The 19,820-nt window shown below is 43.1% G+C and overlaps 2 pseudogenes; both read right to left on the minus strand.

Moving 5' to 3' along the window:
* Positions 1-1,005: 1,005 nt before the first annotated feature.
* Positions 1,006-2,348, minus strand: LOC118718655 (annotated as a pseudogene).
* Positions 2,349-3,001: 653 nt separating this feature from the next.
* LOC118718664 lies at positions 3,002-6,008 on the minus strand (annotated as a pseudogene).
* Positions 6,009-19,820: the final 13,812 nt, after the last annotated feature.

Consider the following 19,820-nt stretch of genomic DNA (forward strand, 5'->3'; position numbering starts at 1 on the left):
AAGTCTGGGGTCCTTTCCACTTCTTAGTGTGCAAGTAAAAGAAATAGCAGGAGCAGCCTCTCTGTCATTGTTATTTTCAAATGGTTGGTGTCTGGAGCAAAGTTTCCCAGACTTTGGAATTTAACATTCCAAAAATTTAGGGTGGCTCATTTCTATTTTGCCAAGTACCGGCATTTAAAAAGCAACCCGAACAATTGTTATCATCACTTCAGTCGATGGGCACCTTAACACCAAAACAATGGGGTCATGGCGATCTCTGATTCTAAAGCAGCGCTTTAGACTTAATGCACTTACGTCTACAAACAATCCACACATATTTCACATAGATTGGTGATCATTTCCTTTACTTAGGGGTGTCAAACTCAATCAGAGAAGGGGCCAAAATCTAAAATCCAGCCTAAATCGCGGGCCGAATGGTTTACTGAACAGTCATAAACTGTCATTGTGATGGAAACGCAGCGGAGTGCAGTGATGACAGCGTGGTGCGGGCCACATTGCAAGGCCTGGAGGGACGGATTTGGCCCGCGGGCCTTGTGTTTGACACATGTGCCTTACAGGCTAGTGCCAGCTCCCTTGGAAAGACCTGGCAGAGATTAAACCATAAGTTTTCAAACTTAGCTATGCCTGAGGAAAACAAGAAGGCATTAAAAAAAAAAAATGCATACTCCAGCCCTAGCTGGTTTGACTTAGTGGATAGAGCGTTAGCCTATGGACTGAAGAATCCCAGATTCCATTCCAGTCAAGGGCACAATCTTGATCCCCAGTGGGGGGCGGGCCACAGGCAGCCCATCAATGATTCTCTCATCATTGATGTTACTACTTCTCTCCCTCTCCCTCTCTCTTCCTCTCTGAAATCAATAAAAATATATTTTTAAAAAATACATATTTTAGGTTCTCAACCCATATTAACTGTATCAATCAGTGAGCCTCATCAAGACTGGGACATATGTTTTTGTGGGGGGTTTTTTGTTTGTTTGTTTGGGGGGTTTTTTTGCATATAGAATTAAGTTTTTGTAAAGGTAAAACTTTATATATACTTATAAGACATAAAATTTCAGTTTTTAGACAAATCAATCATACAAAACTGTTCCCAGCAGTAAAATGTTTACCAGTGTAAAATGTCACAGAATTCAAGTCACAACTTGGATCTTCAAGATCTGCTGCAGTAAAGTGTGGTCAGTTTTAAGATAAAATTCCTCCTCTGGATATCCTGCTCTCAATCAAGTCTTTCTTTATCACCATCATCTCACACAGCCGGATAACTGTGATTCCACGGAGTTGTTCTGGTCTTCGGCCATCTTTACATAGCCATTCTTGCCCCGAGCTGTACTCCAGCTGTTCTGGACAATCCGATATTTACTGTGATTTGATTCTGCTCTTTCAGAGCCATAGTCAACCACCAGAATGCCATGACCTAGGTCTTCATTGCTGCAGTCTGGATCACCACCAATGCCTTCTTCATGCATCTGCAACAGAGATGGCTCCACAGTTGCCACTGCCTTCTCGAGGGACCTCCCCTGCACATGGATGTCCACAAACCAGCGTCACTGCCACAAAATCCTCGGGCTTATATTTGCGGGATCCAACCTTTGCATGATATGGATAAGATTCCTCTGAGTCCAGCCCTCTGTTGTACTTAACATATTGGAGAGCATTATCCATTAGGTCGACATTGCAGCCCTCATTGCCTGACGTGAGAGCAGGCTACAAGGTTCTGATCACTCAGTGAAATAAGTCTGCCGGTTTTCTGGAGCTACAGTGACCCTGGTCCTTCACCGAATTACACAGCCTTCCTCTCTCCAAGTCACAGTTGCGGGGTGTGGATTCCAGCAAAGAGAATTTCCTGGAACACTTTTCTTTTCGTGTGCTTCTGGTTTTGAAGGCCATTCACCACCTGCCTGAATTCTTCATTGGTCATGTCACCAAACACATCCGTTGCCATGGTGAAGCTCTGTTTCCCTAGGTTGTATTCCTGGTTGTGCAGCTCAATCATTTTCATATTCTTCTCCCACATTGTTCTCCTCCTTCATTCAAGCCACATAGCTTCCTGTGTGTTGCCTTCCACTGGTTCCTTCGTGCATCTAAACTTCCAACAAGTTTTGGAGCAGAGGAAGCTATTTCTCAGCAAAGGGCAGTCAGGAAGAGGGAAGGATTCATGTTTTTAAAACCTGCGTGGGCACAGCTGCACAAGTACAGTCAGTATATGCAGGTCCAGGGGTCTTTGAGCAAGAGTATGTGTATATTTTTTAAAAAATTTTTTACTGTGGTGAAATGTACATAATATAGAATTTACCATTTTAACGGACCATTTTTAAGTGTGCAATTCTATGCCATTAAGTATATTCACCGTTTTGTGCTATCATCACCACTATCCTGTTAAATAGTAACTTCCCATCTCTTCCTCCCCCAAACTCCTGGTAACCTCTTTTTACTTTTTAGGTACCTCATAAAAAAAATGTGTCCTTTTGTGTTTGGTTTATTTCACTTAGCATGATGTTTCAAGGATTATCTATGTCATAGCATGTATTGGAATCTTATTCCTTTTTATAGCTAAACTAGAGGCCCAGTGCATGAAATTCATACAGGGAGGGGGTGTTGTCCCACAGCCCAACCTGCACCCTCTCCAATCTGGGGCCCCTCTGGGGATGTCTGACTGCCAGATTGGGCCTAAACGGTAGTCAGATATCCCTCTCGCAATCCAGAACCACTGGTTCCTAACCACTCACCTGCCTACTTGCCTAATGCCCCCAACTGCCATCCTCTGCTGGCCAGTTCACCCCCAACTGCCCACCCCTGCTGGCCTGGTCACCCTTAACCCCCTGCCAGCCTGATCTTGCCCCTAACTGCTCTCCCCTGCCAGCCTGATTACCCCTAGCTGCCTCTGCCTCGACCCCCACCACCACGGCTTTGTCTGGAAGGAAGTCGGACATCTGGAAGACGGCCGATCAACCTGATCTAATTAGCATATTATCCTTTTATTAGTATGGATAATATGCCATTATATGTAGTTATCACATTTTGGTGGACAATTGGGTTATTTCTACCTTTTGGGTTATTGTGAATAATGCCACTATGAACAATTGGTGCATAAATTTCTATTTCAGTCCCTGTTTTCAAAAAAATTTTTTTATCCAAATGCCTCTATAAATTAAAAAATGGTGTTTGTTTTACAATATGAATTTAAACCTTCACTTGTGTTAACTTCAGGTGTGACTGTGCTATTGGTAGTATCAGAAATTTACATGATTTCAGACATCATTAATTTGCTTCAGCATTTCTCCTGTGTGCTCACCCTTCACTTCTAGGACGGACTGGATGCACCTTCGCTGGTAGGCACTGAGAGCAAAGGTGGGCTTTTGAGGACTCGGTACCTTTTCCATCTTTTGCTGCTGATAATCTTTTTTCATAATAACCTGTTTGATGGCATTGCCCAAAGGTCAGAATGGATCGGGCATCCGCTGTAATTCGTTCTTCGTGTCTCTCTCGCTACCAGAGAGAACTGGGAGCTGCGAATGAAAACTGTGACGTACTTTATTCATCCTGCTCATGTCTTCTTGTTTTCCCTTGACTTTCTCATATTTGTCTGCTAAGCACTAAGCTATTTCCCATAGACTTTTCCTCTCTTCTCGACAATAACTGAGATCTTCCACCTCTTTTTTTGGTCACATAATAATTTGACCCTCAGCTGGACCTCCTCCTTTGCCAGCTCCTGTTTAAGAATGTACTGTTCCCTGAACACCTGGGTGGCTCTGCCGATGAGATGAAGGCATTCCTCATCAGATGATTTCAAAAATGCTGGGTTTGCAGCACTGTCTTACAAAGTGCTTCTAAAATGCTTTTCAAAGGAATCCGAGGGTTCAGCCAGGACTCAGAGGGGAGGCCCTACCACTGAAACACCTTGAGTACAAAGCAGGGGAGGAGATGCTTGGTGGACTGTGCTTAACAAAGGCCTTGGGAGGCATTTGTATGTATTGGTGATGCAGATCATCACAGGCCCCAGAGTCCTCAAATCAGAGCTGACTGCCTGCACGGCACTGGCTTCATACAAACGGTGTGTTCCACAAAGCATTTCTATTTGGGAGTAACTTCCTATAAACTAGATCTTCATCTGATCCAAGAAATGTAGGAAATTTCTAAGTCCAATTAGCCCAACGCTATGTTTATCAGCTTCCTGAGTCCAGTGATAGCTTGATGGACACTTGGGATCTCTGTGAAGATGGATCGGACAAGAAGAGCCAGAATCAAAGGGATCGCCCTCTACAAATGCCAGCTTCAGGGCAAGCGCCAGCTCCACACACTCAGAGAAGGCATGAGGTCGGCCCTGCAATCCCAGGACCTTTCTGATGTTTGGTCATCTTCTTCCCGTCCCGCACAGCACAGCGACACAGCTTCCTGACCACTAAGACATTGGAGACACGGGGTAAGCAGACTGATTCAGTAGTGATCGCTAAGACATTGGGGACATGGGGTAAACATTGTCACCATAGTTACCTTCAGCTGCTGGATGTACGGGCAATAGACCTAACAGCTTCCTCGGATTCCCAGGGCTGTGTAACACAATAGCGTATGTAACGAAAGTCTCCCCATTCTCATGTAAGATGGGCAGTGGGTACTTGATCTTTGCCTTTTTATCTGAATTGAATTTGGGGGACTGCTGCCAATGGTCCAGAGTCAAATGCAACTGCTGTCTCTCCCGGAGAGGTGGCACGCGTCCTGCCTTTATCTGAGTGTTAGAGCTTCCTCTTCTGCTTCTGACAGTGTGATGACCTTAGGGGGTGTCTAGGGCTCACGTAGAGAGTAAATTCGTGTTGCGCTGTCTGATGCTAACAGCACGCTGTGGGATCCAGCATTTCACTCGGATACCAGGCAGCATGCTTTGGAGTCAGAGAGGTAGAACTGGTGAGCAGTTTCAGCTATTGGAGTGGCGCTGCGGTTCCCTCTTCATTTTCCACCTCCAAATTCAGAACTCATCCCCCCACCATTTGGGTAATTCTAACACCATACGTCCTTTTATTCTTATAAGTGCTACGTGATGTTGTGTTGGACTTCACAAGACTTGATAGATTTCAAACAAGGCTGGATTTATGCAAAGCAATCTCTGGTTGGAGGAAGGGCAGGCGCCTCACCCACACCGCTGAGGCCCCGAAGGCAAACCACTAAGTGAGAGCTGTCTTCTCCTTCCCACAGGAACAGTTCTCCAATGAAGCCTAAGACCAGGCTTCTTGTCACTGACTGTGGTGGCAGCAGAGATGACAAAGGCAACGATAAGAAGCCAGTTTCTCAGCCTCTGTGGGCTCTGGGTTTTCAGTCCCTCCCAGACCCCTGGAATAGGACATGGGTCTCTGTTTTCAACTCCTTTGGGAGAAATCGCTGGATCATATGGTCCTCCTCTGTCTAACTTTGTGAGTTACCGCTGGCCTGGGTTCCACAGCAGCTGCCCCGTTTTACATTCCCGCCAGCAATGCACGGGAGTCCCGATTTCCCCGCGTCTTTGCCAGCACTTGCTATTTCCTGGAGATTTTGTTTGTTTACCTTAGTTATTTTGTTTGTTTGCTTGCTTTTGGAATAGCCATCCAACGGGGTGTGAAGCAATATCTCGTTGTAGTGTTGATTTCCCCAAGACTAATAATGTTGAGCATCTTTTCATGTGCTTATTGGCCATATATAAATCTGCTTCAGAGAAATAGTTCTTTGTCCATTCCATCCCCCCCCCCCAAAAAAAAACAGCAATTTTTTATTTCTTACAATTCTGAAGGTAGAATGGGTGATAATTCTGTTGACTTAGGTCACTCAGGCAGCTGCATTTTTTTCAGTAGTTGAGCTGGGCTGGAAGAGCCATAAGACCTCTCTCATTATCTGCCTATTTTAAAATTAGGTTGTTTTGAATTTTCTTGTGTTGAGTTAGAGCAATTTTCAATATATTTTGGATGTTAATCCCTTATCAAATAGATAATTTGCAAATATTTTTTCCCATCCTATGGATTGTCTTTCCTCTCTTGATAATGACCTTTGATGCATTAAAACTTTTATTTTGCTGAAGCCAAATTTGTCTATTTTTTTTTAATCTGTGCTTTTGATATCACATCAAAAAAATATATATATCAAATCCAATGACATGAAATGCTTTTCCTATGTTTTTCTAATTTTATAGTTTAGTTCTTAAGTTTTTATCCTTTTTGAGTTGATTTTTGTATATGGTATAAGATAAGGGTCCAATTTCATTCGTGTTTAGGATATGGATATTCCATTTTCCTAGCACTATTTATTGAAAAGATTATATTTTCCCCATTGGATGGTCTTGGCACCTTTGTAAAACAAAAACAAACACATGTGAGCATAGATGCAAGGGTTTTCTTCCAGGCTCTCTATTCTATTCCATTGGTCTATGTCTGTCTGTATTGCAGTACCATGCCACTTTGATTACTGCTGCTTTGTAGTAAGTTTTAAATCAGGGAGTGTGAAAACTTTAACTTTCTTCTTTTTTGCAAGATTATTTTTGACTATTCAGGCCCCTTCAAGATTTCATATGAGTTTTAGAATGGGTTTTTCTATTCTGCAAAAATAGTGCTGCTGAGATTTTGATAGAGATTGTATTGAATACATAGAGCGATTTGGGTAGTATTTTATCTTAACAATATCAAATCTTCGAATATCTGAACACAGTACATTGTTCCAGCTATTTACATTTTGTTTGATTTTCTTCAGCAGTGCTTCGTAGTTTTCAGTGTATTAGTCTTTAGTCTCTTTGGTTAAGAATTTATTCTTAAGCATTTATTCTTTTTAATATCATGGTAAGTGGAATTATTTTTTAAATTTAAGTTCAGATTTTTCTTTGGATATAGAAATGTAACTGATTTTTATAAGGGTTTTTTTTTTTTTTTTTTTTTTTTTTAATCCTGCAACTACTGAATTTGTTTTACTCTAGTTGGTGTGCATATGTGTGTGTACACATGCATGTTTGTTAAATCCTTAGGATTTTCTACATATAAAGTCATCATCTGTGAACAGAGATAATTTTGAACTTTCCTTTCCAATTTGGGTGTCTTTTATTTCTTTCTGAAGCTTAATCATGCTGGCTAGAACTCCCAATACTCTATTGAATAAAAGTGGATATCCTTGTTTTGCTCCTGATCTTAGGAGAAAAGCTTTCAGTCTTTCATCATTGAGTATGATGTTAGCTGTGGGTTCTTTATACATGGCCTTTATCGTGTTGAAGAAACTTTCTTTTATCCCTAGTTTATTGAGTGTTTAATTTTTTCAACTGCTTTTTCTGCAGCAATTGAGGTGAACATGTGGTTTATTCCACCTTCATTCTATTAATGTGGTATTACATTAATTGGTTTCACATGTTGAAACCATCCTTGCAAGCTAGGAATAAGTCGAATTTGGTCATGATATATAATCCTTTCAATATAAATATTTCTGAATTTAATTTGCTAGTATTTTGCTGAGGATTTTTGAATCTATAATCATAACAGACCTTAGTTTGTAGTTTTCTAGTAGAGTCTTTTTTTTCTTCTTCTTTTTTATTTCCTGACTTTTGTATCAGGGTATCAGGAAAGTGCTATTCTCATACAATGAGTTAGGAAGTGTTCCTTCCTCTTCAGTTTTTGGGAAGACTTTGAGGAGAAAGATTGGTGTTAATTCTCCTTTAAACTTTTGGTGGAATGTATTAGTTAAGTCATTGAGTCCTGGAATCTATATTTCTAAGCCAACTTCTTCACCTCCTCTTACTGTTATTATTCTAATATACAGTTGGATTTGGGACCAACTACCCTAAATAACTTATTTGAATGCCCTTGGGTATAACTTAATAAACTAGTAACATTAAGTTTTTAAAAAGAGAGTAATGTAACCAAGCTACCCAGCTCCAGAAATGCCTTGAGGAGGAAAACCAAAGGATATAAAGGTGAACAAGCCTCTGAGAGTGAGGGGGTGCCAGTCTCAGGAGGGCTGAGGTAAGTATGTTCAAACCTGTAAAGAATTTTCACAAAAAAAAAAAAAAACACAAAAAAAAAGATTTATTTGAGCCAAACAGGATATTTTTAGAAGCAAGACCTTAACAGATTGAGAAAAGTGCCTCTGAGAATGCAGTTTGCAGCTCCTTTTGTGCATTTGCAATTAAGGAAGGGATGTGAGGACGATTACATGAAGGTGGGAGAAAACAAGGTGGGGACTGGATTCCTGGATAGTTAGGAGTATGTGCTCTTTTGAGGGTGGTTACTCTGGAAAAAGAAGAAGAAAAAAAAAGGCATTTCAAAGGTGTGTAAATCTAGATGCACAGAAACAATGGGCTGGGCTTGCTTAAAGCAAAGATAAACCGCTTAGCCCAGCAGGCATGGCTCAGTGGTTGAGCGTTGACCTGTGAATCAGAAGGTCATGGTTCAATTCCCTGTCAGGACACATGCGCAAGTTGTGTGCTCAAGCTCCAGTGTGGGGCATGCAGGAGGCAGCCAATCAATGGTTCTCTTTCATCTTTGATGTTTCTATTTCTCTCTCCCTCTCCCTTTTCTCTAAAATCAATAAAAATGTGTTTTGTGTGTTTTTTTTTAAATGATAAACCTTTTACTAAAGAAGGTATATGCCTGGGATGTGACCACCAACCATGACCTGCCCAGTTGGGAATGTTTGATCAGATCAGCCTGTGAGGTTACTTCCCTATCACCCCTGGTCTGTAGGTTCATCTGACTATAGCAGCGTCCATCTAACCAGCTTCTTCCCACAGTTGTAGCAGGTCTATAGCCACTAGAGTTCTGCACAAGTCCTTAGTCTGAGAGTGAAGGGAGGAGGTGTCATGTACAAAATGCAACTCAGAGGAGTCAGATGACCAGGGGTCAGGTCCCTCGGAGATCTGGGCCAAGCGGATGGTGCTACGACAGGAAAGAGGAAGCTTCTTGGCACAGATTAATGTGAAGTTATTCTCACTAAAATATTTTCTTAGTCTACTGGTGCACAAAGACCACAGACAATGAAACGGTGTCATAAACCTTGCAATTAGACAGAAAAGCAATTTCCTACAGGTTCCTTTGCCTATTAAACTCTGTCTCTCTTCTCCTTGCCCCCATCTTTCTCCAGGCACTAGGCTAGGTTTCCAGTAAAAAACTTGTTTGGCCACTTGTGTAGAAAGAGGAATTAATGTAATATTTGAATTCTCAACGGACTGGTTCTCCTTGGATGCAAGTAGCCAATTGAATATTCAAAAAAATAACAAAATGTCACCAAGCCTGAATGAAAAGTTCCTCAATCATCCTGCAAAGTCTTGGATGTATGCACCGAACAGTTTCCTCTCTCCCGGTGAGTCACACCTCCCACACCCAGCAGGGCGCAGAAACACTGAGTGAGACCTGGATAAAATAGTAAGAACAAGTCAAGCAGGTAAAACATTCCCCTGCTGTCAGTTTGATGAAATGCTGAGCCCTGCCTCAAGGTGGAGGGAGTGCCAAGGAGGGTTTTCAGCAACACAAGGTTTTATCGGACCCCAAGGAAACAAGGGGTCTGCAATGGGGCTTGGAGATCTTTAGTCCTACATATATTTCCATCTTTAAAACACAAAAGTGTGTGGAAGCTCCGAACACAGAGATTTTGTTTGTCTGGTATTGAGGGGAGGGCATTTCTACAGAGTTCTTAGCCTTGAATAGATGATAAAAGACAATTTGGAAGATCTGAGTTTCCTTTTCAAAATCCAAGATGTAGCCCTGATGGATTTGGCTCAGTGGATAGAGTGTCTGCCTGTGGACTAAAGGGTCCCAGGTTCGATTCTGGTCAAGGGCATGTACCTTGGTTGCGGGCACATTCCCATAGGAGGCATGCAGGGGGCAGCTGATCAATGTTTCTCTCTCATCAATGTTTCTAATTCTCTATCCAAATCTTCTCTTTAAAAAATCAATAAAATATATATATATTTAAAAATCCAAGATGTAGGTAAATCAACAGACACTTACACTGTTTCTACCTCAACCCTCCTACCCCCCTTTTAGCTTACATCTATGAAATGGAGAAGAGGCAGTGATAACAGTATCCCAGCCACTTAGAACTGGCTCAGAGACCAAAAGAGATCATAACATTAGAGGAGATGGCAGCACTAAGAAAGGCTGTGATTAAAAATCCAAAGCTTGAGACCCAATGCTCAAATATTTTCAGCTCCTGTTGGATCATCAACATTATTTCTCAAGGGAGAGGAAGGCTGGGGGCTTGCAAAGGTGTGCACTTCCGTACCAGGATGAGATGGCCTCAGCGATGACCGTGATGAACACAGAGGTTCCTCTGTCTCTTTATAGAAACAGAAAATGTTCCAAATGAACTTGCACAAGGTCATTTCATCATTATCGGATTGGTTTTTGTCAATAAACACGTATGAGGCATCTGCTTGGCCAGCAAGGACCCGGCCAGACCTATTTCAACCTCCCTGAACCATCACCTGGACGGCAAACATCTCCAGGAGCAATGCTTCAACACTCTTCTGGAATCACATCCATCAAAATCCGTATATAGGTATGTGACACACGCTTTCATTGTAAGTAGGTCCTGAAATAGAGGCTTATAATTAGCTCTCTGGGGAGGCAAATCTGTGGTAGAGCAGATTTGCAGGAGAACAGTCAAGGCAGATGTTGGAGAAACACTGCATGTAAGAGTGGGGGGTACAGAGGTTATGTGAAGGGCAGGTAATACCACAGGAGTAGGAAAGAGAAGGGAGTCTAGTTATCTTTCCCATCCATATCAGCACGTGGTTCTGAAAGGGTGCTGCAGTTTATTAACACCCGGTGATCTTGGAGGTGCCGTGGGCTGGGATGTAAGATACACGGTCCTGGACAGGTCACAGCTCCATGAAGACGGCATTATGTCCAACCATGTCTCCAGCCCCGTGGTCAGCACCTGCCCCACCATTCGTGTTCCTTAAATCACGTCCTTCCAGACCTCCCCATTTGTTACTTTCTTAACCTTTTTTCACCTAAATCTAAGACTAGACATCAAACCCTCATGTCTCTAAGTTTAAGCACCCTGCAATCGTACATAGAACTGGCCTTGATACAGAAGGGGTGGTAGGATGTTTGTTGACCTCTGTTGTGCCCTGGTCTGAGCCTGGCTCACCCAGGAGGAAGTTCTGGCTGCCTCATCTATTTCCAAAATGTTCCTGCCTCCCCTGAGAATGCAGAGAGATAACAGGCACTGCGCCCTCCCGCTGTCCACTCTTTGCAAACTTTTTTCTCACTTTGTACCGACTCTTCGTGCTATTCTTCTTCATATATTTGGAAACTCTCACCAGATTTCTCTAACTCAGATTTCTCTAACTAAACTCTTTTCTCTGCTCAGATTATTAAAATTGAAGTGACAATGGATTTGAGTGTTAATTAAACTTGAAAAATTTTGCCACCCCATTATAGCTCATGGTGGTCTAGGTGATGAAGAGGTAAGCCCTGGAGTAGCTAACAACTGCATCAAAAAAAGACTATGTTCACCCTGGCCGGGTAGCTCAGCTGGTTAGTACATCGTACTGATATGCCAAGGTTGAGGGTTCGATCCCCAGTCAGAACACATACAAGAATCAATGAATGAGTGCATAAATAAGCGGAACAACAAATTCATGTTTCTCTCTCTCTCTCAAATCAATAAAAAATAATAATAATAATTAAAAAAAAACCTGTGCTCAGCATGAGTGTTTCTTCTCTCCCCTACATTCATAAAGTTGTAGTTGCACCAGGAATGAAGCAGGGTTTTCAGTGCATAAATCTGATGGGAAAGATAATACTCAGCAAAACTGTCCTTAGAGCAAACTAACAATTCTATTCAGTTCTCCCTACACCTGGTCTCTTCATAGTGAGACAAACCATAGACAAATTTTATAGCTGTGGGGTTTGGGCAATTACACAGTGCTTCATGCTACATCGAATAACAATAAGATTTCCAAATATGCCTGAGTACAGAATTTTATGCCTGGCAGGACCCAGGAGCATAAGGAAGCATCAGTCTGACCCCAAATTTTAAGCTGGCAATAGTGTGGCTGGCTCTGCTCTCTGAAGGCTCTCTGTAACATGGGTCCGTAAACTAGGGAATATACAAGACTCCGAAGTAAAATTCCAGAGAAGCTCAAGCCTGCTCAGAGGATTTTCACATACAACAAACACATCGAAGTGACTTGTATCTTTTTCACTCCAGCTCAGGAGTGGATCTGCAAGAAAGGGTGTAGAACTCTTTGGCAGCGACAACAGGGGCCCAGAAGTCACCTGCTGGGAACCTTCCCTGGTGCTGTCCATTTCCTTTATTTTGTCTTCAAGACTCCCACCCCGAGGAGAACGCTCAGAGGGTTTTATGTAATGCACCTGAAGAAATGGTCTTATTCATCACTGATCCCACCTCCCAAAAAAGCCGCGTTTCTAACCATTCACTGGCAGGAGGGGAAATACTCATTCCTCCCGTCACTCCCACAGTGGCGCTGGAGAAGACGGAAGCAGCCAGGAGTGACATGACCAGCGAGAGGGGCACACCATGGGTGGCGAGGATTGCTCAGCAGGGGTGGGAGGAGCTCAGGTTTGTAGGGAAACATAAACCACAGAACTGTGGTGCCTTCCGAAACTATCATTTTGCTGCTAAAGCGCTGACAATGATGTCAATGAACAGCCTATCTTCTCTTTACGACACTGATCTGTTCACCCACAAAACTAAACCTTCCGGGATTTCTTCCCAAAAGCCATGTATTTCCGAGAAATGCAAAAGGTTGCACTGAAAAGAAAACACTGGTTAGAAGAAAGCACTTTATTTTCATAATGTTTTTATTGATGTGTTCATTCATCATCCTTTTTCAAAGTAAGATTTTATTGATTTGAGAGAGAGAGAGAGAGAGAGAGAGAAAATGGAAGAAAGAAAGAGAAAGAGAGAGACATCCATATAAGAGAGAAATATTGATTGGTTGCCTCCCACATGTGCTCCAGATTGGGGACTGAACCTGCAACCTGGGAATGTGCCCAGCCTGGGAATCAAACCCTCGACCTTCTGGTGCATGGGATGATACACAACCAACTGACCCACACTGGACAGGGCCATCATATATTTATGAAATGTAATAATCAGTGAATTACTTTTTTTTAAAATATATTTTATTGATTTTGTACAGAGAGGAAGGGAGAGAGATAGAGAGTTAGAAACATCGATGAGAGAGAGTCATCAATCAGCTGCCTTTTGCACATCCCCTACTGGGGATATGCCCACAACCAAGGTACATGCCCTTGACCGGAATCGAACCCGGGACCCTTCAGTCCCCAAGCCGACGCTCTATCCATTGAGCCAAACCGGTCTCGGCTGAATTACTTTTTTATGAGGAAAATTGCAGTAAAGAAAGCAAAACTACAAATTGAGGTAACAGTAGCTGGGGGTGATGGTAAATCTCAGCCTACTGGAAAAGTCTCTCTCTCTCTCTCTTTTTTTAGTTTCTTTTGATTCCCTTTAGCCAACCTGTATCAAGCACCCTTGTGTGCCGAACAAACACTATTCAGGATGCTTTGGAAATATAAGAAGGCAGTATAATAAATGGACTATACCCTCAGATGAATGTGGTGCTGGACTTTTATGGCCAGCTACTCTGACAGACATTACTGTGGCAAATGTTGTCTGATCTATTGCTTCAACAAACCAGAAGACAAGTAATTGCATATGGGTTAATAAAAGATGTGAACTAACAACAACAACAAAGAGACAGGTGGCTCTGGCCAGTTTGGCTAAGTGGATAGAGTATCGCCTGTGAACTGAAGGGTCCTGGTTCAATTCCAGTCAAGGGTACATATTAGAGGCCCAGTGCATAAATTCGTGCATAGGTGTGGTCCAGCCAGCCTGGCCAGGGGGAGGGAACATGGGCAGTTGGCCAGCCTGCCTGCTGGTCAAACTCCTGGTCTAGGGGACAATTTGCATATTAGCCTTTTATTATATATACAGAGTGGCCAGATTATTATGCATTCAAAGATAATAATATCAATTATCTGGCCACTCAGTGTATATATTATATATGTATATATAATCTATAATAATAAAGCATATTATGTTAAACTTGACATCCTAACAACCTTCTGGACCTCATTCTGGATGTCCTTCCAGACGAAGCCAAGGTGGCAGGGCCAAGGCAGAGGTGGTTAGGGGCAATCAGGCAGGCAGGTGAGTGATTAGGAGTGATCAGGCAGCCAGGCAGAGGGGTTAGGAGCAATCAGGCAGGCATCAGAGGCAGTTAGGGGCAATCAGGCAGGCAGGCAAGCAGTTAGGGGTGATCAGGCACGCAAGCAGAGTAGTTAGGGGCAATGAAGCAGGCAGGCAGGCAGGTAAGCAGTTAGGAAGCAGCAGTCCCAGATTGCAAGAAGGGTCAGGCTGGGCTGAGAGACCCTCCCTCCTGTGCACAAATTTTGTGTACCAGGCCTCATATATGTGTGTGTGTGTGTGTGTGTGTGTGTGTGTGTATATATATATATATATATATATATAATGTCTCAATGGAAAAGTATCCTCACATGTGAACTGACAGACAACAACAACAAAAAACAAACAAACATAAAAACAGAGAGAAAGATAAGTGCCCAGCTGATGTGGCTCTGGTTGAGGCACCAAAGGATCACCAGTTCAATTCCCAGTTAGGGCATATGCCTGGGTTGTGGGCTTGATCCTTAGTTGGGGGCATGCAGGTGGCGGCCAATTGACGATGTCTCTCTCTCATCAATGTTTCTGTCTATCCATTTCCCTTTCTCTCTCAAAAAAAAAATAAATAAATAAATAAAAATCAATAAAGCAAATTTTCTTAAAAAGAGAGAGAAACAAGATCTGGAAATCTTGATGCTCAGAAGTGCTTCAGAAGATGCTCAGAAGAAGCTGTCTTGGGACCATACAGGGAAAAGCCAACACATATAGGGTGGCAGATGGGAAATTAGGACAGAATCTGGGTTTTCTATGATGTTGCTGAGCCCCTGGATTGACCAATCCTAGACCTAACCTACTCCTGCCTTGTTAAATGGAACAGAAATCCCACTATGGTTTAAGCCAATTTGAATCCATTTCTGAAGTCAGTAGTGGTTATGGTTCTATGAAGACCTGACCTCCCCTCTTCCCGTGATTCACTAGTTTTCCCAGGCTCCAGGCTTCAGATGTGTGGAATAAACTAGATTTATGAATTCCCAACATGTGGATTCTTTATTTCTTGGAAAAAGAATAAAAAATTTTAGCAAATGGTTATTTTAAATGCATCAGGGAATTATTAGGCTCACAAGCTGTCAGAAATACTGCACCTAAGCCACTGTGCTACTCAAATTGGAAAGTCTAGAGTAAATGGATTCTATTCAAATAAGCACCTGGTCTTTAGGAAGAAGCTTGATTGTCGGTTGTATGCTATTTCATTTGTAATGCAAATATTTGCTTCTAGCTGTAGTAGAAGTCCCATATTAATTAGAGATGGAAACGCTGACTTGGTACAGAATGTAAGACAAGAAACACTCCTCATTCCTGACCCTAAAAAGTTAGGGTGTGAAAGGAGGGAGTGACATAATTCATACCTAAATAAATTGCATCTCTTATGAAACTTTGAGGCATCACAGAAGATAGTGACACCTGATACAATTAAGCCTTCTACTTGGCAGCCCGTGGCCTTTTAGCACTTCTATTTTATTTTTCCCCTCCTTAATTTTATTTTTAATATATTTTATTGATGTTTTTCACAGAGAGGAAGGGAGAGGGGTAGTAAGTTAGAAACATCGATGAGAGAGAATCATCGACCAGCTGCCTCCTGCACACCCCCAACTGGGGATCTGCCCACAACCAAGGTACATACCCTTGACCGGAATCGAACCCGGGACCCCCCAGTCCACAGGCAGATGCTCTATCCACTGAGCCAAACCAGCCAGGGCTCCCCTCCTTAATTTTAAATTTCATTGTCAAAACTTTAAATCCTATTCATGTTTTTATTTTCCATGTAGTGACCCCTCTCCCTTCTCTCTTTTAAGTAAAAAATAGGTTCTGTGCTTCTTTGTCTCAAAGGAGGTCTGTGGCAGAGCAGAAAGCACAATTTGCCAGCAAGGTATTTTTTTTCTTTACTTAAAAAAACAACATGTTTTTACTGATTTGAGAGAGTGGAAGAGAGAGAGAGAGAGAGAAAGAGAGAGAGAGAGAGAGAGAGAGAGAGAGAGAGAAAAAGAGAGAGAGAGAGAGAGAGAGATTAATTGGTTGCCTCACCACCCCCCTCCCAACTGGGGATCGGGCTGGGAACCAGGGCATGTGCCCCAAACTGGCGACTTCCTGGTGCGTGAGATGATGCTCAACTAAGCCACACTGGCCTTCTGGACTTTAGTTTTCAGAAGTCGAGGACAGTGGTGTAGCAGGTGTGTGTGTGTGTGTGTGTGTGTGTGTGTGTGTGTGTGTAAGGGAAACATGAAGAAAGTGCAGTGTTCATCACACTAAAAGATGCCTGGAGAGGGGAAAGAGGGACAGAGTTCTCTGGATTCCTCAGCTTTCGGGACAAGAGACATCTCCCTAGCAGTGCCCTAAAGAGGTGACCAAATCTTCAGAAGTTTATCTGTGTCGTACACCGAGGGAGATAAGACACTAGGCAGCAGCCTTGCCAAAGATCGCATAGAGGAACAGAGCCAACAGGTTTGAAGGAACCACACTGGTCAGGAAAATGGCTGCTCACAGTCACCATACAACCCAATGACGGGTGACCAGAGGGCTCCCCCATACCTTGGCCCTATGAGACCCTGAGCTTCCACATGGCTCTTGGAGTGAGGGAGTTTGGGGGCCAGCCAGGTATGCTTGGGAATATGCCAGGTATGCTTGCTGTGTAGGAAAAGACGCTGCTGAAATTAAGTTTGTTTAAATACATAAAAAACTCATTATCTTTTGTTACCTAGGTCTGTTGCCTGGGACTCACACCTGCAAATGTTGACAATTAGAGCCCATACTTAATGAGATTTCTCTATTTTTGGTTGTGTTGATTTGGGGGACACACCAGAAAACCTTGACTCTAGATTTGTCTTAAAATCTGTAGCTACAGCTGCTCTCATGCTTGTTTCCAAACCATTCTAAATGGAGACCAACTGGCAGGACTGGAAACATCTTGTTAGATGTGAGGACAGGAACATCAGGCGGCCCCATCTAATTCTCGGTCGCAAACAACAGAAGCCAGCCCTGGCTAATTTTATCTAAACTAGAGTGCATTGGAAGGATTTTGAATAGTTCACACGGTGAAAGGGAAGTCTGGCGAACAAAGCTCAGGAAATGGGCTGGACACCCAGCGAGAATGGGCAGTCAGGGTCACAGTCAAGGTCCTGTCACAGGATAATCTGCCCCACTGCTGCCCACAGGAAGACACTGTCAACTCAAGTGACATCTGAGACATTCTTGAATCTTTGTTTCACTCCCTTATTATTCAAAGGCCCAGAAAAGGAGGGCCCGAGCCTGGGTCCTGCATCATAGCATGAATGTCTGGGGGAGGGGGAAAGGAATCACCTTGATCCCAGGTGGAACACTGCACCTCCCGATACTACATGCATGGGGGGAAGCTGAACAGAACACACACAGACTAGACAAATGCCCACCCGGTTCCCCAGCATTGGTGGAAAACAAAAAGGTGTTCGAATTCTGAAAACTCCAGCTTTACATGAACTGCCTTGGAAATGCGTTCACCTTATTTCCTGTAACCGAGCCCTGTAAAAACTTCAGGCAGGCTCATGACTTTACTCCCACGTTGCTTTGTAAACCATGACCCTGATTCCTGCTGTGTACTTTGTCCTACTCGTTGGCCCGGGATTGCTTCTCCTGTTGATTTTAGATTACTGTGGCAATTCCGCGGGCTCAGGGACTGGAACTCCTGCCAGGCCCCAGAGTCCAGAACAACCTCTTCACTTCATTTCTCACCTCTTACCTCCGCCCTGAATGCACTTGGGTCCTGTTGACTTCCTGGTAGAGTTAAGAGGGAAGATAAACTTAAGGGTCGTAGATTTAGAGGGCTATTTTTGTCTCCTTACTGAGAGGCAGAACCAAATTCTCAGAAAAATAGAAATGTGGCCTGTTTTTTTAAAGCTCTTCAGGAGTGGGAAAACACTGTCCTGGATTTATGCAACAGTAACTCAGACACAAGCTGTGTTTGAAGATTCAGGAGAAAACAAAGAAAAAGTGTTTTTAAAAAGGGGTGGGGAGAAAGATACTCAAAGGCTGTCTCCAATCCATTCATGGGCACAGGAGAAGAATGTCCAAAGGATCATGACAATGGCAAGGGGCATGGCATTCCCACATTTGTGCCTGCTCCTTGCTGCTTCTCCGGCTTTGAGCAATGGACAGTGAGCAGACAGAGCCTGTGTGCCCTCTGGGGCAGGGCCGGAGTCCTCTTCCATCTGGCAGCACTGGATGGAAACGCCTCAGGATCTGTGTCTGACAGAAGAATCTCCTTTCTTCTGGAGGGTCACTGGGACCCAGGACATGACAGAGTGCACACAGGCTCTGGAAAAGGAGAGGCTAGATGAGGTCTCAGGGCCCATTCGAACCTACAGTGTGCAACAGTGAGTGCTTCCAAGCCTTAGAAAGTTTTATAAGCCATAAATGACCAGTGCTTAGTCAATGCTTATGAGCTAATGTTCTTTTTAAAAGAAAAGTTTGGGAAAATTTACATACAGGCAAAATCTTTCCAATGCTTCTGGTTCTAATTTTCCTGCACCTTTTCACTCCCTATTTAAGGGTCTTGTGCTGTCAGTTTGGTCAAAGGAAGGGCAAAGTCCCCCCAGGATGTCCAGAGTCCCCAGCCAGCATGTCACTGAATGTGCCAATTAGCAAGGCCTTGAGAGTCACAGCGCCCCAAGGTTGGCCACTGGCCAAGAACAAACAGGTTCTGGCCGGCCAGACCTGAGGTTTTGAAAGCGACTTTGCACCTAACCCTGAGGTGCAGCGTGAAGCCTGGACAAGAACAGGCAGGCTTCTGCTGAATCTGTGGACGTGTGGGTAAGCCTGCTCTGAGCTTCCTTCCAATGGGGCTCTGCACTGGGAAACCTGGGGCTAAGAAGTCCCAAAGGAAAGAGAGCAGTTTTTAAAGTTCTAAGGGCTCCACTGAGCTGCAGAAGCCTTCATCTCCTCCCCTTGTTCCCTCTCTCGCTGCTGATCACGTGGCTACTGAAGGAGTTTCTGCCTATTGTAGCAGCAAAAAGGTTAAAACGAAGGAGGAAAGTGAAACTTCATATTTGCCTCATTTTCCACCAGAAGTGAAACTGATGTTATAACCTCTATAAGTATTATATGAAGTATAAACTATATAATATTGAAATTCTTCACATTTTTCCCAAATATGATTGACAATGACTGAAGGTCATGGAATGAGGACTTTGTATGACTCACATTTCTTTCTTTCTTTTTCTTAGCTGTCACACTCATCCCATAATAAAAGGCTTTTTAGCCCATTATTACTTTAGGAACACTAACAGTTCTCAGGGGACCGCCCTACCCCAAGGAGTTTTTACTCTATCTGCAAAGAAGATGCAACATTCTCAAAGACTGAGTCAATTTATCAGGTTAGCTAAGGCATATATTACTCAGCCATCAGTCTTCACATCTATCATAGCTGTTTAGACTTGCTATATTAGAACAAGTTACACATTTGAAGACAAGCCCTCAGCTGGGCAGACATTCTCAGTGTGAGTTTTATAAGCAGTGGGGGACACCTCCGTTCTTCCGTGGTTTTTGGTGTAAGTTGTGTTGGCCTTTTTTTTTTTTTTTTTTTTTTTTTTTTTTTTTCTTTTTTTTGGGGGTGGTTGGCTCTTGATCATGATGTTCAGAAGGAAGTGAAAAATGACTTATATTCCAAAATGGAAATGTAG

This window comes from Pipistrellus kuhlii, unplaced genomic scaffold (assembly GCF_014108245.1).
Source record: "Pipistrellus kuhlii isolate mPipKuh1 unplaced genomic scaffold, mPipKuh1.p scaffold_m20_p_1, whole genome shotgun sequence".
In the NCBI taxonomy this organism is placed as follows: Eukaryota; Metazoa; Chordata; class Mammalia; order Chiroptera; family Vespertilionidae; genus Pipistrellus; species Pipistrellus kuhlii.